Consider the following 25,877-nt stretch of genomic DNA (forward strand, 5'->3'; position numbering starts at 1 on the left):
ACCTAACTGTATATGACACAATCGCTGTATGTTACACACATATACACACATACTGTAAATATATACATATATGTAGCACCCAGGGGGCAGGTGGGTCGGTCTTACACTCGTTACTCGTCGGGCCGATGCTGGTCGTGTAGTTGCGGCGGCCTGCCCAGTTTCGTTCCCCGAGGTTTCCACAATAGAGGGGGGTAGGAGGTGGATGTTGTAAGTGACTACGCCACCTGTGGTGTGCGTCCAGGAATTAGCCGCTGCTGCGGGTGATGTGACTCGCCGACCCCAGGGCCTTAGGTGACTCGGTGTCGGGCCGGACTAGTCCGGGGTAGTCAGCAGTAGCGGGGCCCGATTCCGTGACCCTGGTGGAGTCAATTAATGTGGCAGTATTGGGGAGGTGATGGTAATGTTTATATGAATATTCGTGACGTCACCTGTGGTGATTTGCAGCTATGGAGCCGCAGCTGCTGGAAGGGACATCCGGGGCTGATGTTATGGCAGCTAAGGTGTTTCTTGCTCTCCACAGGTAGAGCGGGTACCCCGGGGCAACCTTTGGTGCTTGGTAAAGTCTATGGTGTTTGTGGACGCAGTGCAGGATAAAGTAGACGACACAGGACATGCAGTTAAGGTCTTTACTCACAGTTAGTCTCAACTCGGCAGCTGTCCAGTTGCCCACAGTATGCTGCGATCCACTGTTAAGTGCCTCCGCTGATCCCGGGTAGTTCAGAGGTCAATACCGGTGCACACCTCCTGTGTCTCTTTCCTGACTGACTTCTTAGCCTTGGCTCTATTAGCTGAACTGGTCTCGGCCTCCACCACAGGGCCTGTACAAAGGGGGCTAACCGTAGTTGTATCTTGCTCCCTTCACCGGGGATCTGTGGTGGGTTGTGGCCCTGGGCGCTTGCAACCACCCTCGGCCTTTGGTGTTTCTTTTTGAGGAATTGTCTTTCTTTCCTCTGTCTGGGGACCGTCCCTGAATGCAGCCAGATCCCTCCACCAGATCTTCCAGTGGAACAGGCCACGAGCCAATATGCCCTTCCGTGGCCCTGGAATCCTTTCTTGCTTTCTTTAGGTGTCACCTGGGCCTAACTAGACCCCAGGATCTCCACCAGGAACTTCCTTCTGTCACTTTCTCCTGAGGTAACTACCTCCCTCTCCTTCTCCCTCTCACACTCTAGACTCACTTCTCTCCAACTGACCTTGAACTTCCTGGTTGCCTTATCTACTCTCCCTTGCTGACTCCTCCCACACACCCACTGGCTAGGCCCCACCCACACTATTGGGACCAGAAAAGGGACTTACGGCCCCATGAATACATCTATGGGGGTTGCTGCCACTATCCCTGACCCAGTGTATGCCTACCAATTGGTGTGTGCAAGTTTAGTCTGTGGACCGGCATATGACCTCATTCTTACCCAGGATGGGACATCACACCTCTGGCTGAGGTGCAATATCTCTGTGGCGACGGAAGCCTCAGGGGCGCCACAGATGTCTTCTGGAGCAGATGGTGATGCAGCAACTGAGATGGTTCTGCTCCCCACAGGCGGAGCGGGCCGCACGGAGATGAAAGCTGTGGGGACGGCCGGTGGCGCCAAAGCGCGGGGCGGTGGTGCTGGCATTGACAAGGATGACAGCGGGGCTGCAATTCAAATTTCTTTTTGCTCACAGTTCGTAAGATGCCTTGGAGGTGCCGATCTCCACCATGATGGGCTCCAGCCGATCCCAGGTAAATCAGAAGCAATCACCGGTGTCTGTGGAGTGTGAGACCTTCCTCCTCTGTGCTTACTTGTGGATCCCCGTGGCTTGAAGCAACTTGGGGACCCCGGTGTTCTTGTAAAGTGTCCTGTCCCATATGCAGGTGGCGCGGATTGTCGCCGTGGGGCCTTGCTACAATCCAGACCCCGGATCCTATGTGTCACTGTGATCCGGGAAAATGGGTGGTGAGCGATGGGACTTGGAATCCCCATCCTCTGCAGATTCTGGTAGTCCAATGTGGAGTGTGTACTACCCCAGGGCTCTGCACCCTGACTACACTGGCACTGTGGGAACGGTTAGGCTTGACCTCAGCTACCATGTTCTCCTCTATCTCACTAGGTTCACCGGTTGCCTCTCATCCTTTTCCAGTCTGCCCAGTTCTAGCAGGGGAAGCTCTCAAGCACTCTTTCCTGCAACCGTGTTGTTCAGAGCCTCAGACTATTCTGAGGGGAAAATGTCTGTGTGCCCCCTCTCACTCTGTGCAGCCCCCACCTTCCAGATGACTCATAGTGGCTGTTGCCCTGGTAACCGGGAATTTCCCAGCCTAGCTTCCTGAGTTGTGTAACTGACTGGCTCACTAACTGGGTGTTTATTTAAGGATGTTGTGTAAGCTCCAAGCACCAGCGGTTAACCTCTTCATTACCCGAGATGAATATTGTACCTTAAGTCAGATACAATACCCTGTGGTGACTGAAGCCTCAGGGGCGCCATATTTACACCGAGTAAATGCACACATACAGTAGCGACCATAAATTTTGTGCTTTTTTTAAACAGTGTGATTACTTCTGTCTGGTTGTTGTGATATCATTTTCCTGGTGATGAATTTAAAGTGGATGAAATTGTCATCATACAAGACCTTAATTTTAACCAAAATGCTTTTGACTATAGGTCTGGTCACTTAATTAAAGAAATCTGACTGCTCACAGTTTAGCACATACTATTTATTGATCATATCATAGAGAGTAATTTATTGTTACATTGCCATAGCATAACTGTGTCGCCCCCACGTGAGCAGCCGGGCTGCTCGGATCCGGATCCGCGGTGGCTCGAGATGGCTCCGGACCCGGGGGTCACACGGCTCCCCAAACCAAGGGGGGTTATGTACAGGGGTTGGTGTGGAAAGTTCGTGACGCCACCCGTGGTGCGTGGTAAGATGGAGTACCACTGCTGCGATTTGGAGTACCTGGTGGCGATGGTGTGGTCAGCTAGATGTTTAACCCCCTCCATGGGTAGACGAATGCCCCAGGACTCGGTGAAGGTGACGGGGAGGTGCCGTTGGGATGGTAAGGGTCACTTGTGTATTCACTCAGTCCAATAACGCTGACACCGACAACTGTAGTAAACCGAAGATCTGGACACCGCTGGCGCTGAGAGGGAGCACGCCTGGGTCCTGTGCCCGTTGGTGTTGCCTGTTAGTCTTTGACCTTTTCCGTGGCACCTTGTCTTCTAGTTTGTCCCTTTAGCCTGAAACTAATCGGGTCCTACTCACCAGTATGGCTAACTGGGTGAGCTTGCTCTCAGGATTCACGCTTGAGATTTTCTGGACCGTGTAGAGGGAAAGTCCTATCCCCCTCGTTGCGCTAGTACCCCGCTTTTGGAGCAAGTGGAGAATGGATCTTGAAGGCTCCGTCCTCGTCGGGTAAATTGTCAGGATGCCTGAAGCTGCTTCCTGACCTAGGGTCCACGTACCCCATCATGCCCTGGCCCCTGCCCGGTGATGGCACAAGGCCACCGGCTGTCCTCCTCGCCAGTCCATGCCCCTTGTCACGATCCCCTGCGACCGGGGTCCAGCTCCTACCAGGTCCAGACTAACGTCTGCCACCTAGTAGCTCACGGAGCCCCGCTCTTGACCTCGCCTCTCGAGAGTCACTGCTCAACTGACTGTCTCCTAACACTCCTGACCTCCCCTTCAACCAACCCCCCAAGTGGGCGACCCTATTCCACTCAGGTCGTCCATTGGTGTGTCTGATGGGTGTGGCGCAGAGTGTTTCTAGGATTTTGATTAGCTTGTTCTTGGCAACACCAAAGGTGAGGGACCCATAACGAAGGAGGACATGAATATTGTACAGAAGGGCAGATTGCACAATACCCTGTAACGACCTGATAGGCCAGGGTGTCACAATTCCCCTTCGTTAAACGTAGCTCGTTCCCGAGCTACAGGACATCAGAGGTTTATTATTATTATTATTATTATTATTTTTTTTTTAAACTGTAGAAAAAGGTAAGAAAATGAACATTTTTATTCACACATACATCCCTCATCAGGGAGGCTTAAAGAGTTCATCTCCTCAACGGTGGGATGCTACCGGTTTCAGTAGTAGCGGAGACTCAACCTGCTCCGTTGCAGCCTCTATCCATGACAGTCCAGTCCCAGTGTCCCGGATCCCCTTAACCCGCCACCCAAACAACCTCACCTCCTGCAAAACTATTGTGGGTCCGTGACCAGGTTAATGTCCCGGGCGTTGTGTTAGACGACTCTGGTGGGCACAGGAGGTGCAAGTTCGTGTTGGTCACGTCAGTCCTGTGACCGTGGTCCATTTTTACTATATATACTATGTACTTAACAGAGTCCATGTACCGGGTGTACATACACATTTTATGAAAATCTTCTCGTAAATCTGGTAATTTTCACTCTTTCATTTAAACCGGTTGATTAGGCACTTATTTGCTAACATTTTCTATATGGAAAATAAACTGTGAAAAACAATAAACGAAAACGCCGATACCTAACAGTTCTATGGCATCACGAAACTACTGGTACTTTTAGCATTTTTTAAACTACTGGTACTGTTCACTGGGAGGCTGGTAATCAACAGCGGCAGCTGGCACAACTCGCTCATCTACCATAGCGAGCCGCTTCACATCTAGGGCGTACGAGCCCCGCTTGCTCCAGTGTCGGGTGTAAGTGACCACCTCCCCTGGCTCCAGGTTTCGGCCCGGGTGGTCTCTCGGGAGATGTTGCTCTATATACATCTGAGCGACAAACACTTCCCAAAGGAGGCTCGCTTCCCAGAAGAAACCCCACCCCCTCTCACGGTTAAAGCGCCGCACGAGAACCCTTCGTTGCAGCCCTCGAACACGGAAGGTGGCTTTTATCAAATTTTCCTTCTCCCTCCGGGCACGGGCAACGACCTCTCGCTGTCGCTGGTCTTGAGTTGTCATCTCCGGTTTCAGATTTTGCTGGTGTCGTTCCCAGTAGGGGGCGTCAGCGTCTGGCCTTGGCACCCTAACTGGCTCTGGCTTTAAGTGAATTTTTGCGGTCCCAACAGGCGTTGGGATACCGCGCGGTAGTGGAACCGGTGGATCTTTGGGCTCCACTTACGTCTTTGCAGATGGAAGAACCGACTGCTTCGCAGCCGAGGTTGCAGGGTCCGGGTGCTCCGCCTCTGAGAACGGGCCCAGTGATGCGACCGGGTCTGATCTGGCCGGTGTCTGGATGACCGCTGTCGTGACTGGGATGAGGGATAAAACCGGGGTTTCTGTAGCTGAGGTGTCATCAGAAAGCATTGTAGGTTCCGGTGCCGGGGTAGTAGTGAGCAGCTCGGCGTCCGCCGAGGACGGGGTAGGTGACGGTGGTAAGCTAATCGCGAGCGGGGGCAGTCCGGATCCCTCAGCCGCTGTGGCCGGATTTGGGCAATCAGTGGGGACTGGGTAACCGCTTACCCTTTCTTCACATGGGATCTCGATCTCACGGGCTCGCACCGCCACCGCCAGGCTCCTCATCTCTTCCCGCCAATGATTCAAGATGAACAGGAACTGCGTCCGCATTCTCCTGCACAGCTACTCTGTCTCCTCCTCGATCCATGTCGCGGTCCCGGGAACAGCACGTTCCAGTAACCAGCTCTGCTCCGCCATCTTTCCTCTGCGTTGTCCAGGAACGTTATCGCAGAGACTTGGCATCCCTGCTTCTCTTCGCTGTCGTTACATTCCGGCACGCCCCCTCGGTTTTTACTCAGCACTCCTTCGCGCGCTGTGACCCTCTGGGAACTTCCGGTTCTGGCCTCACACGCAGGACGAAGGGCGAAGTTTCTGCTTCATGCGCTTTCACGAGGAAGATGGCGTTTTGGTGCGAAAAGATGGCGGAAGATAGCGGAATTGGCTGGAAAAGGAATCTTGACTCACGGTTTCCAAGGCACACGTCACCCAGGTGAGTGGGTCCTGCTTGGATCCTGTTCGTGACGCTAAGTTTAGTTTGAGGGCATGGCGCCCCCGCGTGAGCAGCCGGGCTGCTCGGATCCAGATCCGCGGTGGCTCAAAAGGGCTCCGGACCCGAGGGTCGCACGGTTCCCCAAACCAAGGGGGGTTATGTACATGGGATGGGATGGAAAGTTCGTGACGCCACCCGTGGTGCGTGGTAAGATGGAGTACCACCGCTGCGATTGGGACTACCCGGTGGCGATGGTGTGGGCAGCTAGATGTTTAACCCCCTCCACAGGTAGGGGAATGCCCCGGGTCTCGGTGAAGGTAACGGGGAGGTGCCGTTGGGACGGTAAGAGTCACTTGTGTGAAGCCCCTCACCTGCAGCGGTCGCCTCTGGGACCTCAGGGACTTCTCTCCACCTCCAGGGACGCCGCAGGGTCTTCACGTGCTGGAAAACTTCTGGCAACAGGTATGTCAGGTTAACTTTAATGGGAATCGTGACGCCACTCTCGGTTTTGAGGTCATGGTGAGGGGTAACCGCCACTGCAGTTTAGCGAGCGTCTGGGGCTGATGGTATTTGCAGTTAGATGGTGTGGCCTTCCGAAAGTGAGGCTGGCCCCAGGGGATCGGGTATATACCATAAGTCTCAGAAGAACTCACACACAGTCCAGAAAGTCTTTCACGGTTTTTACTCACTTTCAGTTGTTTTCTGTGAGGTAACCCGGGCGATACTGAGATAGACGGCAGGGAGAACCATGTATCCTTCAGGCTGAAGTAAGGGTGACTGTAAGCTCACCTTCCTAGCACTTCTTGTTTCGGATAACCCCCAACTTGAAGTATATGGGATTCATCCAGGGAAGTCGCATCTGCCTTTTCTCCCCTTTTTGGCCCGTTTGCTGGCAGCGTGGATCAAGTAAAGATGGCTTCTTGCCCTATCTCACTTATGGGCCCCCTCGTTGCTGCTGATGCTGTGGACTCTGTGTTGTTTGGTGAGACACCTGGAGTGCCCTCACCGGCAGGTTTTAGTAGACCACTAAATGAATGTCTGGCTCTAGGGACCTGTCCCCGTGCGTGCCTGGTCTACCAGGAGTCCCCGTACTCAATCACCCCGCTTCTTCCTGAGGTGTCCTTCAGGCTGACTGTGTGGCAACTGATCTCCCCCGCAAACAGCCAATACACCTGCAGGGTCTGACTAGCGTGTCTGCGTGCCCGCTCTCCGCTCCAGACTGACATGTGTCCTCCTCCACTGCTCCTCTCTCTTGGACTGCCTCTGCTCAACCCCTTCCAGCTTCTCCACCGCACCACTAGCTGAGATGTGGAGGCCACGCCCCCTCCCTGTCTGTGTGTCCAAACCCTACTCAGCCTTTGGGATTACCTGTTTGCACTCACCCAGCGTGGGTGCAGTACTCAGTGGTGCCTGACCAGGTCAGGGGTGCCACACTTGCGTACTCACTCAGTCCAATTGAACGCTGACACCGACAACTGTAGTGAACCAAAGTTCTGGACACCGCTGCCTCTGAGAGGGAGCACGCCTGAGTCCCGTGCCCATTGGTGTTGCCTGTTAGTTTGTGACCTTTTCCGTGGCACCTTGTCTTCTAGTTGGTCCCTTTAGCCTGAAACTAACCGGGTCCCGCTCACCAGTATGGCTAACTGGGTGAGCTTGCTCTCAGGGTTCACGCTTGGGATTTTCTGGACCATGTAGTGGGAAAGTCCTATCCCCCTCGTTGCGCTAGTACCCCGATTTTGGAGCGGGTGGAGGGTGCAGAACGGATCTTGAAGGCTCCGTCCTTGTCAGGTAAATTGTCAGGACGCCTGAAGCTCCTTCCTGACCTAGGGTCCACGTACCCAGTCGTGCCCTGGCCCCTACCTGGTGATGGCACAAGGCCGCCGGCTGTCCTCCTCGACAGTCCATGCCTCTTGTCACGATCCCCTGCGACCGGGGTCCAGCTCCTACCAGGTCTGTACTAACGTCTGCCACCTAGTAGCTCACGGAGCCCAGCTCCTGACCTCTCCTCTTGAGAGTCACTGCTCAACTGACTGTCTCCTAACACTCCTGACCTCCCCTTCAACTAACGCCCCAAGTGGGCGTCCCTATTCCACTCAGGTCGTCCACTGGTGTGTCTGGTGGGTGTGGTGCAGAGTGTTCCTAGGATTTTGATTAGCTTGTTCTTGGCAACACTAAAGGTGAGGGACCCGTAACCAAGGAGGAGATGGATATTGCACAGAAGGGCAGATTGTACAATACCCTGTGACATCCTAATAGGCCATTGCGTCACATAACTATTCCTGTCTCGACTTTGGGAAACTTACTAGTCGACAACTAAATCTCGTTAAACCTTTTACCTGGATTAGATATACAGGGCTCAATAGGGTGAGATTAGGATCAGCCAATGCTGAGCGGGGTGGGGGTCAAAAAGAACCCTAGGGTCACCTCCGCTGACAAATCCTGACTTAGAATTTTTTAGGGAAAGGCAAGCTTATGCGTATTAATCACCATATATCTTGATATATACATATATGTGTATAATCCTCTGCACTGATTGCACGTTCTACATTTAAATACTTTTATATCACTGAATTGTAATTTTTAGATGCTTTATTTATTAAAGGTTATTTTTTTTAGATTGGAGTATTGGCTTTGGACTTATACATATTCTAGTTCCATAACCTTCTTTATCTTTCTTTATTATACATGACACTGGACCCTGAGAACAGTTGATTCCATCGCTAACTCTTTTGGGCATATATACACACACACACGTATACAGAGCACATACAAACACACACATGCACACTCACATACAGTGGCAAACAAAAGGGTAACAATGTTTTGAATTTTTGATTTTCAGGCTCCTTATCTCCCCATCCAGTACAACTTTGATTGTGAGACTACTTTTATTTTATAGAAGCATTGTTTTTTTTGCCAGTAGGTGTAGATTGGGTGCAGGAATATGGTGTACAAACTTCAGTAACAAATCTGCATCTCTTATAAAAAAAAAAATGCAGTTTTCTGCCAGGAGATGCAGGTCTGTGAATAATTAAAAAAACAGCGTGCGGTTGCCCTAATTTTGATACCCAGCCATGATAAAGCCAACAGCTTAGGGCTGTTATTCTCAGGCTGGAGAGACCCATGCTTATTGGACCCCAACCTAAAAATAGCAGCCTGCAGCCACTCAGGATTGTCGCATTCAATAGATGAGACAATTCCGGAACCTTACTCAGCTCATCCCGATTGCCCAGGTGCGGTGGTAATCAGGGTAATAAGAGGTTAATTCCATCTCATAGCTGCCACAAAGACCTATATTGGTAATGGGGAGGCGTCTATAAGACCCCCTCATTACTAATCTGTAAGTAAAATGAAATAAACACAAACACCAAAAAATCCTTTATTTGAAATAAAATACAAAAAAAACACCTTCTTTCATCCCTTTATTAACCCCCAAAACACCCAGGTCAGACATAATCCACACAAGGTCCCATGATGATTCCAGCTATGCTACATTATTGAAGGCACAGTGCATGGGCATAGTATATGACCGCCCACTGTGAGCTTCAGGGAGAGACTGAGCCTCAGTGATGTATGGTAATGTCACTCAGGTTATTTGCAGCCATAGCTAGAGGTTCCCACTGTACCCCAGCTTTGACCACAGGTAACTTGACCTCTGGTGACCTCATTGAACTGAATGAACTGAGTTCACAGACCTGCATCTCCTGTCAGAAAATCACGTTTTTTACCAAGAGATACAGATTTGCTGCTGAAATTTCTACACCACATTCCTGCACCCAATCTACACCTCTTGGCAAAAAACACTTCTATAAAATAAAAGTAGTCTCACACTCAAAGCTGTAGTGGATGGTGAGATATGGTGCCTGAAATTCAAAAGGTCAAAACATTGTTACCCTTTTGCTTGTCAGTGTATGCCACAAAATTGAAGTAAATTAAGTAGCAGAAATATACTCAAGCCCTGGAGTACATTTCTTGTGATGGCACACAGCAGCTGAAATATGCACCAAATTTATTAAGAGGTGAATTAGTATGGCACATCTTCTCTAGTGCTCTCTTTATTAAGACTGGAGTCCAAAAGGCCAGCCTTGGTGAATCAGTGGATAGTGTGTTTGTAGTCTGTTACCATGGAGGAAAATAGGCCTAAATAAGAACAAAAGACACAAAACAAGAATTTTTGTCAGGAAATTTGCTTCATATTAGATGTATTGCAATATTAACATATTTAAATTATGTACATAGCGTTTAAAGGTGCAGAAAGGCACACAGTAGTAGATTTATCTAAGCAATTGCTATACTATACTATGAATGAAAGGGTTAGTCCCAGAATCACATTATTTTTCACAAAGTACAGTAAATGCATACATATTGTTAATATACTAATTAAGCCCAACATAAAGTTTCATTCTATATCTGTCCCTCTGTGCATGCAGCTTCATACAGCTGGATGGGCTATCCTATTCTTTTTTTTTTTTTCTTCATTAAACTCCTAATTCGCAGAAGCACCTTGCTTTTCCTAAGTTCTGCAGACCCCTACTCCTGAATAGACCCACCTCTCTATTATCAAGTTAATCTAAGTGCAGAATTCTACTTATGCTTCTTGGCTCTGTCTCTTCCTGTACAGTATATCAGCAGTGTGGTTTTAGATCATTGATAGCCAGTTCTAGCAAAGCTGAATTCTCGTGCCCATCTCCATAATGGCAGTTCAAAGCTGGGTTTGTTGCCTGTTCCTGACATCAGATTTGTGAAGCTACAAGTACTGCTCTATTGAATTATATATATATATATAAGTAAAGTAGGAACGGGTTTAATGCCGCGCTAAAAACCACAGATGCTGTAGATTAAAAGATTTATTTTTATTTTACAGTTCTACGCGTTTCAGAGACATCTCCGTCTCCCTCCTCAGGAAAAAGATATCATATATGATTTCTTTTTCCTGAGGAAGGAGACGGTGATGTCTCTGAAACGCGTAGAACTGTAAAATAAAAGGAAATCTTTTAATCTACAGCATCTGTGGTTTTTAGCGCAGCATTAAACCCGTTCCTACTTTACTTATATATATCACAATTCTTCTCTGGGCCCGCTGCTAAACCACCAGACACTCACAAGCGATCATAGGGGGTTGTGACTGGCACAACCTTACCAGGTGAGTGTATTTCTTTCTTGTCTATCTACCCTCTGTCACGCTCCCGGTGTCCCGGCAGCCCTCCTTACCCACTGACCCGGTTCCTGCATCGCACCACCGCTCCGTACACACTGATCCAGTCGTACCTGCATCGCACCACCGCTCCGCACCCACTGATCCAGTCGTACCTGCATCGCACCACCGCTCCGTACCCACTGATCCAGTCGCACCTGCATCGCACCACCGCTCCTTGCCCACTGATCCAGTTCACGTGTCCGCCGGTCACGCCTGCCGCTCCCGTTCGTGCTCTCCTGTGTTCTGTTCCTGGTTTCAGGAGTCTGACTCTGACTAGTGCCTCTGTATAGGACCAGGCCGCTCCCACTCTCCTGGTCTTATAGGCCCAGCACACCTGAAGCAGGAAATGACATGGGGCTGTGCTAGGTATATAAGACTTGCCTTTCCATGTGGGCGGGGCCTGATCAACGTGTCTTGAAGCCTTGTCTTGTGAGCTAGGTCCTCAGGTCCCCTTGTACCGTGTCCTGTTACCTGTACCAGCATTCTGTACCATCTTAAAGTACTCCGTGACCCTGCTGACCTGGTTATACCTGTCCCTGGCACGCCAGTGCTCCGACTGCCGTGTACCCTGCCCTCCGGTGGGGTGCATGGTCCAGTGGATCCACCTCCTGGGCCTACCAGTCCTCCCTGCCCTGACAGATTGATCAGGCCATGGATTCCGCCGGAGCACAGACGTCTGAACTGGCTGAACTGCGCCAGGAACTGGTGCAACAGAGAGAAACCTTAACCCGTATATTGAATTTCCTGACGTCTGTGGACAGCCGCTTGTATACGTTACAGACTGCCACCTCGACCTCATCTACACAGCGTACAGCGACTACATCCGAACCTGTTGTCTCTTCGGCCTCGCATCTCTGCCTCGCTGCACCGCCTCGTTATGCGGGAGATCCCAAGACCTGCAGAGGCTTCTTGAACCAGTGCTCTCTGCATTTCCAGCTGCTCCCGCACCTGTTTGTTTCGGACCAAGCAAAAGTGGCATTTCTAATGTCACACCTAGAAGGCGAAGCTCTGGCCTGGATAAATCCGTTGTGGGAGAACGAGGATCCGGTGACCACCGACATCCGGGAATTCCTTCAGGCTTTTCGAAGTACCTTTGATGAACCAGGACGTACTACCGTGGTTACCTCTTCGCTCCTCCGGCTACGCCAAGGGACCCTAACGGTTGGCCAGTACGCCATTCAGTTCCGCACGCTTGCCTCTGAGCTAGGCTGGAACAACGTTTCATTGACTGCCACCTTCTGGGAGGGTCTCTCCGGTCGCATCAAGGATGAATTAGCCGGTCGTGATGTTCCCCGTACGTTAGATGCTTTGATATCCCTAGCCACCCGGATTGATCTCCGTTTTCAGGAACGGACCAAGGAGGTATCCCGGGAGAAGCGACCAGTCCGTCATGCCTTTGTCCTGCAGAGGTCTACCGTTCCCCCGCCATTGCCTTCCTGTGATTCAACTCCCGAAGCTATGCAAATAGACCGGTTGAGCCAAGTCGAGCAACGCTGTGCAGAGCGACTCGCCCGGGGCCTGTGTTTCTATTGTGGAAGCGGTTCACATCTCCTCCGCTCATGCCCTGAGAGACCAGGAAGACCCCGAGTCCAAGGGATGGTGGGAACCGCCACCCTTGGTACCGGAATCCCCTCAGTCCCGGTTACACAAACTGTCCAGGTAACGACTGAGAAGACCCGGTTCACGGCAGAGGCTCACATTGATTCGGGAGCAGCGGGTAATTTCATTCTACAAGCTACAGTGGACCGTTATCAAATACCGGTCATCCCGCTTGCTAAACCCCTTTGGTTCGCCTCCGTGGACGGAAAACCGCTATACGAACCCATCCGGTACACCACCGAACCCGTGAGACTCTGTGTTGGTGCCCTGCACACTGAGACTATTGCTTTGTACGTCATCCCGAGAAGGACTCCCGCGCTCCTGCTGGGTCTGCCCTGGCTACAACTCCATGACCCTGACATCAGTTGGCGCTCTGGCGCAATCACTCGTTGGAGTCCGTTGTGCCAGGATACCTGTCTACAGCCTGTTCCTCGGTCCCTGTCACCTGGGCCTGTCATGTCACAACAAGAGGAAGAAGTGACGACGCAGTCCAGCGTCGTACCACAACTCCTGTCTCTTGTACCTGTGGTGCCACCAGAACAAGAAGAGGAGACGACGCAGTCCAGCGTCGTACCACAACTCCTGTTGCCTGAGTCCTTGGTACCACCGGGCCCTGAAAAAGAAACGACGCAGTCTAGCGTCGCTCCACCGTCCCTGGCTATTGAGACTTCGATGTCACCGGCTACTGAGGATGAGACAATGTCCTGTACCCAGTCCGAGACGCCCGATCCGGTCGTTCAAGACTCCAGTCCTGCTTCTGACTGTCCTCCCCTTTCCGTTGCCTCCGTTGCCGCTGACTTGGGTTCTCCGATACGGGACATAGTGGCCATGAAAACGGTCCGGGGTAAGCAGTCCTTCCTGGTCGATTGGGTGGATTGCGGTCCTGAGGCCCGGTCCTGGTTGTCCCGGAAGTACGTTGCTGCCCCTCTTCGGCGCGCCTACATGTCCCGGCCGCGGGGAGGGGGGCTTCAAGGGGGGGGGTACTGTCACGCTCCCGGTGTCCCGGCAGCCCTCCTTACCCACTGACCCGGTTCCTGCATCGCACCACCGCTCCGTACACACTGATCCAGTCGTACCTGTATCGCACCACCGCTCCGCATCCACTGATCCAGTCGTACCTGCATCGCACCACCGCTCCGTACCCACTGATCCAGTCGCACCTGCATCGCACCACCGCTCCTTGCCCACTGATCCAGTTCACGTGTCCGCCGGTCACGCCTGCCGCTCCCGTTCGTGCTCTCCTGTGTTCTGTTCCTGGTCTCAGGAGTCTGACTCTGACTAGTGCCTCTGTATAGGACCAGGCCGCACCCACTCTCCTGGTCTTATAGGCCCAGCACACCTGAAGCAGGAAATGACATGGGGCTGTGCTAGGTATATAAGACTTGCCTTTCCATGTGGGCGGGGCCTGATCAACGTGTCTTGAAGCCTTGTCTTGTGAGCTAGGTCCTCAGGTCCCCTTGTACCGTGTCCTGTTACCTGTACCAGCATTCTGTACCGTCTTAAAGTACTCCGTGACCCTGCTGACCTGGTTATACCTGTCCCTGCCACGCCAGTGCTCCGGCTGCCGTGTACCCTGCCCTCCGGTGGGGTGCATGGTCCAGTGGATCCACCTCCTGGGCCTACCAGTCCTCCCTGCCCTGACACCCTCATACCGGGTAAGACCCTATTGCGCTTTTTCCCCTCTTACAGTTCTATTGAATTATATAGCGGAAAATAATCCTCTGTCATATTCAGTAATAGAGCTGAATTTGCAGTTTCACATTACTGATCTCTCAGCATCAAGCAACAAACATAGCTCAATTAATCTCAGCCCCTTCAAGTATACTGTATTTCTCCTTTCTCCCCCCTCTATAACACAACCACTTCTGCAGTATCTCTTTTTTCTGCCCCTGTATACATCCCCATCCTGCGGTATATCTCTTATTTCTGTCCCCTGTATATAGCCCCATCCTGCAGTTTATCATGCCTTTTTAGCCCCTCTATATACAGTTGCATCCTGTGGTACATTTCTCCTTTCAGCCTTTTTATACAGAGCCTTATCTTGCATTATAACCTGCTTCCAGCCCCATGTAACAGCTCAATCCTGTAGCACATTGCTATTCTTAATTACCAGCACACAGGCACAACACTTCTTTTTAGGCCCGTTTCACATGTCAGTGAAAAACACTGACGTTCTTCACTGACGTTCTTCACTGACGTGTAAAACACGCACATGTCCCTCCGTGTTCCGTGATTCACGGCACATGTGGCTTGTCCATGTGCAATCCGTGATCCGTGATTGCATATGGACATTACTCACCTGCCTTCGCTCTTGCTGTCCATGGTGCTGAATTCCTCGGGTCTGCAGCGTCCGCCCACCGCTCTCAGCAGCTACTTCCGGGTCACCTGTTCCTGCTCTCATGAATATTCATGAGCCAGGCAGGAGCTGCCGAGAGCGGAGGCTGCAGAGCGAATCGCAGGCAAGGTAAGTTGAAAATATTTAATATGTCCGTGATTTTCTGGTACGTGTTTCACGGATCACACACGGATTACACCATAGTGTGGTCCGTGGGTCATCAGTGATGCCAGAAAAAAACTGACTTGTCTCCGTGCAGAATCACGGACACGGGTATAAGCTGCATGGAGACACGTTCAGTGAAAAATCACTTATGTGTGAGCAGACCCTTTGATTATAATGGGTCTGCGTATGTCAGTGATTCTGGTACGTATAAAAAAAAAGCACATATCAGAATCACTGACGTGTGAAGGGGGCCTTAGTATGAGTTCCTCCAGTTTTATGATGGATACTCAGTCTCTTTTCATGGCAACATCACTCACAGAAGAAGCTGTGTTTACAAAAGTTAAACTCTAAACATTTTTGGAAGTTTAGGTACCTTTTAAAATGTTCAATGTCTCAAACCACAGACCCAAAATATTTAGTAAATATCTGGAGTCTATTCCCCAACAGCTAAAATCTGGATGGTGTTTTTTTTCCATATGAATGAATCACCTGTAGTAAATACTTTTAAAGGGAATCTGTCACCAGATTTTGCGACTATAAGCTTATATACAGCATTCTAATATGCTTTATATAAGAGCCCAGGCTGAAGCCTGGGTGCATGACGCGTTCTACGCTATCCACACTAGCCGGCATTGAGGTCCTGCGCAGACGCACTACAATACTTTGATCTGTAGGTTCAAAGATGAAAAACCGTTGGGCACTGTTCAGGCAGTATCACTGGAGGCTCCGTTAAACCATCACCAATAAAAAGGCCTCGAACGCCACAGTTTGCAGATGGTTGATACATTCAGCCGCCAGGCAAAAAATTCTAAATAGCCACCGTGGTGCTCTTTTTAAGCAAAAAGACCACGCAGAATGCAATGAAAGAAGGTAAAAAGGCACTCACCGGTGAAGCTGTACAAAAATCCTTTATAGGAAAGTGGGTTACGGATCAGGGCATCAGGGGAGGGAAAAACACACAAACATGCCGGACAACGGCTGTTTCGCGCCCTCTCGAGGTGGACCCGTGGAAACACACCGAGAGCGCGAAACGGCCGTTGTCCAGCATGTTTGTATGTTTTTCCCTCCCCTGATGCCCTGATCCGTAACCTGCTTTCCAATAAAGATTTTTTGTACAGCTTCACCGGTGAGTGTCTTTTTACCTTCTTTCATTGCAATACTTTATCTGCGCTAGTGTGGATGACGTAGGACGCGTCATGCACTCAGGCTTCAGAAGGAGGAGCACAAAGATGGCTGAAAGAGGAGGTGTCGGTACCAGAGAACGGAGACACCCATTTGACCAGCCCATTAGGTGAGTTTTATAAAGTGATTTATACATTCTACACAATGGCCTGGGCTCTTATATACAGCATGTTAGAATGCTGTATATAAGAGCGCACTGGTGGTGGCCGCAGCTTATAGTCGCCAAATCTGGTGACAGGTTCCCTTTAATCCCCACAAAATGACAACGATGATACAACTATTTTTTTGTGACTTTGCATTGTGCCTTTCTTCTATTATTCCTGTTGGAAAAGTATGAACACACTGAAAAGAAAGAATATACAGCTAAAAAAAAATATTTCGGAAGTCTGCCCACAACTATGAAAGGGTTAACGCATTTTGTAGATTCTTTTGCTCAAAAAATAAATTCCCTCATATTGGCTCGTTTAAGAATGAAATTACTCTTAACTCCCCTTGTTCCCTCACCCAACCTCTCGTTTCCCTGATTTATAGAATGTCTTTTTTTTTTTTCCTGGCGCTTGGCCGTATTTTATTTTTATCCTTCTGCATTTTATCGGCATCGGGCTCCTCAAGCATTTCCCATCGAGGGATCCCCAGTGTGTTTCCCCAATTTATTTCAGCATTACGTTCTGAAAGCTTTTGCATGCTCAGTTAACTCCCCACTTTCTCTTGCTTTTAAACATTACACATGTGGAGGATATCTCCCAATCACTGTAATGTGATGCATGATGGATGTATAGTGCTGCGTGCTGGCGATGGACGGGCCCGCTGCATGCACCTGTGTTTGGAGGACACCGTAACCTTCAAGGGGGCACGTTACCTTCATGCACTACAACAATTTTGCTTAATTTTACATTATATTAAAAAAAATAAAACACTTTCTACTGTTTTACGACACAAATCTCAGGTCATGTTGTTTTTTGGGGGTTTTTTGCAACAAAGTGCATTTTACATTATTGGTTAAACATTTTGCATAAGTTACTCATAGCTCACCATGAGCAAGACCAAACCCAATGAAGTACCAGTGTGATATAATCCACTTTCTGTTGATCTACTGGTCTACAATTCACAATGTAGTGACCAAATGTCAATGCTGTTATGATCCCTGGTGGTCCAGTGGCAAAGTATTTACTCACTTTTGATCCAATGGCTTATCTGACATGTATTTTGGTTCAGGATTTGTACTGTTGTACCCTTTGTGTTCAATGGCCAAACATTTATTCCTCACAGCATTTATGTCATGATTGTTTTGTGGCGCCCCTGAGGTTTCAGTTGCCACAGGGTACTGTAGCTCAATTAAGCTGCAGTATTCATCTCGGGTAAGGAGGGGGTTAATCACCCGTGTTTCCACAATTACACTTTACATACAGTTTAGGTGCCTTCTCACTGTGGACTGGACTAGGGTAAATAGGGGATGGCCATCACGAAGCATGGGATTATCCCGGTCAGTAGGACAACCACCTGGGGGGCGGGTACCACTTGGGGTGGAAGTAGGCGCAACCTGCACACAATCTTCAGTCAAGTCAAGCCGGGACTTCAGTTCTGGCAACACGACACCACTCTTCTTCTTCTCTTCTTTCACGGGGCCTGCGGCTTGGAGCAGGACACTCAGCCCGGGTTCCTCACTCCTGGAGGGGCAACTCTTAAGGCCCCGACACACACAGAGATAAATCTTTGGCAGATCTGTGGTTGCAGTGAAATTATCGACATATTGTTCCATTTGGTCCCTGGCCACAAACCGGGCACTGATTGTCCACAATTTCACTGCAACCACAGATCTGCCGCAGATTTATCTCTGTGTGTGACAGGGCCTTTAGAAAAGGACACTTTCCAAAAATACCGGTGGCTACCTCTGACTTAACCGGGATTGGCTGGGGCCTATCACGGCGGTGACCAGTATCAACCTAATAAACTGTGAGTAAACCACCTGGAACCGCTGAGATTGTGTCATCCTTTTCATTGCCGCCACCCCGCTCTTTGGTGTTGACGGCCATTACCTCTCCCTACATCATCCTCCCGGGGCCCGCTCCTCCTGTGGGGAGCAGAAACCATTTTTGCTGCTATTACCATCCACCCTGCAGGAGAGCGACAGCAGCAGTGGCTAATCCCTGGCCACGTACTGCAGGTGGCGTCACAAAATCATCCTATCCATTCCCATCTCCCCTTGCCCTGGACACCTCAGGGTCACAAAACTGGGCAGGCCACCCGTGACATCCTTCCCCCCTGATCATTCAGTGGCCCAGCGACGAGTAACCTCTCAGGCCCCGTGGGGTACTCCAGTTTAACATCCAGATTGTCCAATGGCCAAGCATACAGGCGGGGTTTGCACACTAAGACATCGCAGGCCGATGCTGCGATGCCAAGTGCGATAGTCCCCGCCCCCGTCGCAGCAGCGATATGTGGTGATAGCTGGCGTAGCGAAAGTTATCGCTACGCCAGCTTCACACACACACTCACCTGCCGTGCGACGTCCCTGTGGCCGGCGACCCGCCTCCTTGTTAAGGGGGCGGGTCGTGCGGCGTCACTGCGACGTCACACGGCAGCCGGCCAATCAGAGCGGAGGGGTGGAGATGAGCAGGATGTAAACATCCTGCCCACCTCCTTCCTTCCGCATATCCTACGGAAGCCGCAGTGAGGGCGGTAGGAGACGTTCCTCGCTCCTGCGACTTCACACACAGCGATGTGTGCTGCCGCAGGAGCGAGGAACAACATCGGACCGTCGCGTCAGCGTAATCATGGATTACGCCGACGCTGCACCGATGATACGATTACGACGCTTTTGCGCTCGTTAATCGTATCATCCAGGCTTTACACACTGCGATGTCGCATGCGATGCCGGAAGTGCGTCATTTTCAATTTGACCCCACCGACATCGCACCTGCGATGTCGCAGTGTGCAAAGTGCCCCTAACCCTGGTGGTCCAATTTTAATTGTCCAAATCTGTTTTTTTTCCAAACTGCACTTGGCATACAGTAGACCTTTCTGTGCTTCCTTTTGAGGTGCTAAAATATGAAGGTAGTAAATATTCCACCAACCACTGGGGTTAGTAATTATTATGTAAATGTAACCTAAATGGTTGCGTGTGATATTACAATATGTGAGCCCATTTAGGGCCCCACTTTAACCTTTTACCCAAGGCCCCACTTTGTCTAAAACTGGTCTTGGGTGCATTAATAAGTGAAATATACAGTAAAGGCAATAGTTATTTGATCCCTTGCTGATCTTGTAGGTTTGCCCACTGACAAAGACATAAACAATCTTTAATTTTAAGGGTGGGTTAATTTTAACAGTGAAAGATAGAATATCCACAATAAAATCCATAAAATCACATTGTATAAATTATACAAATTTATTTGCATTTTGCAGAGATAAATAAGTATTTAATCCCTCTGGCAAACAAGACTTAATACTTGGTGGCCGTCCCCTTGTTGGCAGCACAGCAGTCAGACTTTTTTTGTAGTTGATGATGAGGTTTGCGCACATGTCATTTTGGTTCACATCTCTTTGCAGACCATCTCTAAATCATTAAGATTCTGAGGATGTTGCTTGGCAACTCGGATCTTCAGCTCCTCAATATGTTTTCTATGGGATTAAGGTCTGGAGACTGGCTAGGCCACTCCATGACCTTAATGTGCTTCTTTTTGATCTGCTTCTTTGTTTCCTTGGCTATATGTTTTGGGTCATTGTCGTGCTGTAAGACCCAGCCACGACCCATTTTTAATGTCCTGGAGGAGGGAAGGAGGTTGTCATTCAGGATTTTACGGTACATGGCTCCATCTATTGTCCCATTAATGTGGTTAAGTAGTCCTGTTCCCTTGGCAGAGAATCACCCTCAAAACATAATGTTTCCACCTCCATGCTTGTGTTGCGGGCGGAGGAGGGGACGCTGCGCTCTCCCACTGCTCGGGTCCGGCTGCCGCTGCTGCTCGGTGGTGGCTCGAGCGGTGGGCCGGATCCCGGGGACTCGAGCGGCGCTCCTCGCCCGTGAGTGAAAAGGGGATGATTGGTTGTGGGGGTTTTGATTATGGATATTGTCCGTGACGCCACCCACGGTTGTGGTGATTTTGGTAACACCACCGCTGCTCTGGACGGGGATCCTGGGAGCGGTGACTGGGAGCAGCTTGGTTGTTAGTTCTCCCCTCCGTGGGTAGGGGGTTGGTTGTCCCGGGGCCCGGTGGTGGGGTAGGGATGGATGGCAGGCAGGTTACGGAGCCTGGAGAGGTGCAGGGTTGCGGGGGCAGCGCTATGCCGCACGGCACGGTGGTACTCACTCAGCCCAATGATGAAGACACAGTTCTCGGTAAAACACACGGCTGGATGGACGGGTCCCACAGACGGCTGCGGTGTTGTTGCTCCCGGCAGGTTGGTGGCAACTGCCTTTCCCTGCACCTACGATGTTTGTACGGTTCCAATGGGTTCCCACCGGTAACCCGCTCCCCGGCTTGGATATGGGCCGGAGGAGCCCCTTTTTGCCCGCAGGCGCTGGCCCTGAGAAATGGTTGCCTTGGCGGTGGCGGTGTCTCACTCACTCGGTTGGACTGTTGCCTTCTGTCGGGACTTGACTGTTTGGAAACCCAGGAGGTCCCCTTCACTAACGGATTCGGCAAATTCACGGCGACTCCTAGCCTTGCCGGGGTCCGAAAAGCCCCTGCCAGATGGTGCTGGCTTCTCTTTGTGTACCGGTCCGGTACCGCCGGGCCACCGCCCGTCCACGGTCCTCACGGTAGACTCCAATCGGCCACTCCTGCAGACGGTCACCACCGTCTGCCAACCTTGCTGATCTGTCTGGGCCACACACCTGGACCAACTTCAGGCTGCTTAGCTGTCACTTTTCTCCTCTCTCAACACTTTTCCTCCTTCCACTTTTGCTGTCAAAACTAGACTGCCTGGTTTTCCCGCCTCCAGGACTGTGAACTCCTCGGTGGGCGGAACCAACCGCCTGGCCCACCCCCTGGTGTGAACATCAGCCCCTGGAGGAAGGCAACAAGGGTTTTATGTACTGGCTATGGTGTGCCTGCTGGGAGTGTGGGGTGTGTGGGTGTTGTGCTCTGTGGCCCCTGGCTTGTCCAGGGCGCCACATTCCCCCTTAGTTAAATGCAGACCGTCCGCGGGCTGCCCGTCCATCACCGGTTTTATTTTCACCAACTGAAAAAGATAGAAAAATGGTAACATACATACAATTATAATAACTTCTTCCCACATCGGGAGGTACTCTTACTTAAATGTTACAGTTGCAAACGGTTACGGCTTCCGCTCTCTCCCACCCAAGCAACCTGGCCCTGATGCTGCCCTTAAGCAAACAGGCAGCACCCCTTGACCCCAGTCCAGCACAAATTGCCCGAGCGGGTTCTCTCCTTTTCAGGGGACCCACGTCCATGGGTAACCCCTGAAACCCCCAGAGGATCGCCACCAGTTCCGGTGGTGGCTGGGCCCCAGCCTACTCCACTGCGGGCCCTTCCTCCAATCTGCCTCTCCGGAGGTGGTAACAGTGGAAGCCACAACAAACATTTTTATTTACATGCCACTAAGTTTGTGGTTGCCCTGCAAGTTCTCGGGCCTGTTCATAAAGAGTTCTTTATGCAACTTTTTGAACGGTCCCCACGGGGACAACGGTGCCGGCAACAACCGGTTTCAATCAGCAGTAAATCAGATGGCAATCAGGTGCAAATCAGATGACTTCATCGGTAGATTATTCACTTATCATTCATTTTCAAACTTTTCAAACTGCATTTTTAACACACACACTGGTGGTCCCAACGGGGACAATTTGCAGCGGTGGACCGCTGCCTTTTGCGGCTCAACAGTCCATTCTCACTCGTGGGGCTCTAGTGCCACCTTCACATGGTGCACCGCTCTGGACCCGATGGTAGCTCGCTGCAGGCGATCTTCCTCCATATACATGCGGGCATGCACATCCGCTCTACACCCCTCTCGGGCATCGATCTCTCTGCGCAGCTGCCGTTGCCGCCGCTCCCAGTCAGGAGCACTTTCTGTTTGCTCCGGTTCAGCGTGTGCGGGGGACGGACCCAGCCAGAGTCCCTCCGTGTCGGCTACGACCGGCACCTTCAGTAATGAGGGACCCCGCTGTGACATGGCCTGCTCTGCCTCCTGGCAGCTGTATCCCCGCCGTGCCTCCGGTGCATCTTTGCTGACGGGCTCAGCCTTCGGCTTCTTCCATGGAAGCGGATCAGGGCGGTCACGAGCTTCTGCTGCAGGTCGGTCCGCCGGGGCGGATTGGCAGGGTACCGCTACCGGTGGTGGTGGTAGCGGGCCTAGTGGCGGGGCAGCAGCAGCCAACACGGGTAGCGGGGGAGGTAGCAGGGCGAGCGGGTATGGACCGGGTCCCTCAGCCGCGATGACCGACCCACTAGGGGTACAGGGGCGTGGGTCACTTACCCTCCCTTCCAAGACTCCCTCCACCTCGCGTCTCCGTATGGCCGCCACCACTTCCGCCATGTCGGCCTCCCACTCCTCCAGGAGGAGCTGCATGCGGACCTGCAGACGGCTGCTTAGCTGGACGGTCCGGACTTCCATCCATGCTGCGGTGCCAGGCGCGGGGACCACGGTGTTGTCGGTCGGACTCAGCATCCTTAGCAGCGGCCTATTCCAGGAACCAGTAAATGGCCGCAGGGTCCTGGCGTCCCTGCTTCCATAGCCGCGCTCACATGCGACCGGCCGCCATTTCGTCCCCCTTAGTTTCTTTCTGGCTCCTCCTCTATCGGGGCGGAGTTTAGGCCTTCGCGCCTCCACTACTCGAGGAGACGCTCGAGCGGGAACTCTTCGCGCCCAAAATGGCGGCTTTTCAAATTTCCGGCCGGACACCTCCGGCGGTCACACAAGGCGCACTTCCACCAGTCGGTAGAACGGTAGGATCCTGTTCGTGACGCTAAGTTGTCACGGGCGGAGGAGGGGACGCTGCGCTCTCCCACTGCTCGGGTCCGGCTGCCGCTGCTGCTGCAGATGCTGCTGCTGCTCGGTGGTGGCTCGAGCGGTGGGCCGGATCCCGGGGACTCGAGCGGCGCTCCTCGCCCGTGAGTGAAAAGGGGATGATTGGTTGTGGGGGTTTTGATTATGGATATGTGACGCCCTGGGCAAGCCAGGGGTCACAGGTCACAACATCACATGCACCCCACATTCCCTGCAGGTACACCAAGCTAACCTAAAATCCTTGTTGCCTTCCTCCAGGGGCTGATGTCCACACCAGGGAATGGGCCAGGCGGTTGGCTCCGCCCACCGAGGAGTACACAGCCCTGGAGGCGGGAGAACCAGGCAGAACAGCTAGGGTAGTTAAGGAGTAAACAGTGAAGTGGAAAAGGAGGACAGTAAGAGTGGTGAAAGAAAAGAAACAGTTAAGAAAGCCTGAAGTTGGTCCGGGAGTGTGCCCCGGACTGAGACAGCAAGATCAGCAGACGGCGGTGATAGTCTGCAGGGGGACTGTTTGGAGGTTGCTGGAAGGACCGCGGACGGGTGGTGACCCGGCGGTACTGGAGCAGTATACGAAGAACAGTCAGCATCAGGGCAGGGGCCTTTCGGATCTCCGCAAGGCTAGGAGTCGCCATAATTTGCCAAATCCGTCAGTGAAGGGGACCTCTGTCTCCTAACAACCAAGTCCCGATTGAAGGCAACAGTCCGACTGTGAAGGGGAGACACCGCCACCGCCAGGGCACCAGTTTCCCAGGGCCAGCGCCTGCGGGCAAAGTAGGGCTCCTTCGGCCCAGATTGAAGCCGAGGAGTGGGTAACCGGTGGGGACCCATCGCTACCAAGAGACTTTACATAGGTGCAGGGAAGAGACCGTCACCGCTAACTGCAGGGAACCGCAGCACCGTAACCGTCCGAGGGACCCGTCCAACCAGCCGTTTGTTTACCGAGAACTGTGTCGTGTTTACTGGCTGAGTGAGTACCTCCGTGCCGTGCGGCACAGCGCTGCCCCTGCGCCCCTGCACCTCCACAGGCCCCATACCCGCCTGTCCACCATACCAACCCCATCACTGGGCCCCGGGAGCACCAAAACCCCTACCCACGGAGGGGCAAATCAACAACTGGCTGCTCCATACCATCACTCCCGGGCTCCCCAGACAGAGCAGCGGTGGTGTCCACTTAATCACCACAACCGTGGGTGGCGTCACGGACAATAAACTATCCCAAATCCCAATCCCCTTTCACTCACGGGCGAGGAGCGCCGCTCGAGTCCCCGGGATCCGGCCCATCGCTCGAGCCACCGAGCAGCGGCAGCAGCAGGCTGCAGCAGCCGCAGCGGCAGCCGGACCCGAGCAGTGGGAGAGCGCGGCATCCCCTCCTCCGCCCATGACAGATATTGTCCGTGACGCCACCCATGGTTGTGGTGATTTTGGTAACACCACCGCTGCTCTGGACGGGGATCCCGGGAGCGGTGACTGGGAGCAGCTTGGTTGTTAGTTCTCCCCTCCGTGGGTAGGGGGTTGGTTGTCCCGGGGCCCGGTGATGGGGTAGGGATGGATGGCAGGCAGGTTATGGGGCCTGGAGAGGTGCAGGGTTGCGGGGGCAGCGCTGTGCCGCACGGCACAGTGGTACTCACTCAGCCCAATGATGAAGACACAGTTCTCGGTAAAACACACGGCTGGATGGACAGGTCCCACAGACGGCTGCGGTGTTGTTGCTCCCGGCAGGTTGGTGGCAACTGCCTTTCCCTGCACCTACGATGTTTGTACGGTTCCAATGGGTTCCCACCGGTAACCCGCTCCCCGTCTTGGATATGGGCCGGAGGAGCCCCTTTTTGCCCGCAGGCGCTGGCCCTGAGAAACGGTTGCCTTGGCGGTGGCGGTGTCTCTCTCACTCGGTTGGACTGTTGCCTTCTGTCGGGACTTGACTGTTTGGAAACCCAGGAGGTCCCCTTCACTAACGGATTCGGCAAATTCACGGCGACTCCTAGCCTTGCCGGGGTCCGAAAAGCCCCTGCCAGATGGTGCTGGCTTCTCTTTGTGTACCGGTCCGGTACCGCCGGGCCACCGCCCGTCCACGGTCCTCATGGTAGACTCCAATCGGCCACTCCTGCAGACGGTCACCACCGTCTGCCAACCTTGCTGATCTGTCCGGGCCACACACCCGGACCAACTTCAGGCTGCTTAGCTGTCACTTTTCTCCTCTCTCAACACTTTTCCTCCTTCCACTTTTGCTGTCAAAACTAGACTGCCTGGTTTTCCCGCCTCCAGGACTGTGAACTCCTCGGTGGGCGGGACCAACCGCCTGGCCCACCCCCTGGTGTGAACATCAGCCCCTGGAGGAAGGCAACAAGGGTTTTATGTACTGGCTTTGGTGTGCCTGCTGGGCGTGTGGGGTGTGTGGGTGTTGTGCTCTGTGGCCCCTGGCTTGTCCAGGGCGCCACACTTGACAGTGGGGACGGTATTATTTGGGTCATAGGTAGCATTTCTCTTCCTCCAAACATGGCGAGTTGAGTTAAGGCCAAAGAGCTCAATTTTTGTCTCCT

The sequence above is a fragment of the Anomaloglossus baeobatrachus genome, chromosome 5, assembly GCF_048569485.1.
Source record: "Anomaloglossus baeobatrachus isolate aAnoBae1 chromosome 5, aAnoBae1.hap1, whole genome shotgun sequence".
NCBI classification, from domain to species: Eukaryota; Metazoa; Chordata; class Amphibia; order Anura; family Aromobatidae; genus Anomaloglossus; species Anomaloglossus baeobatrachus.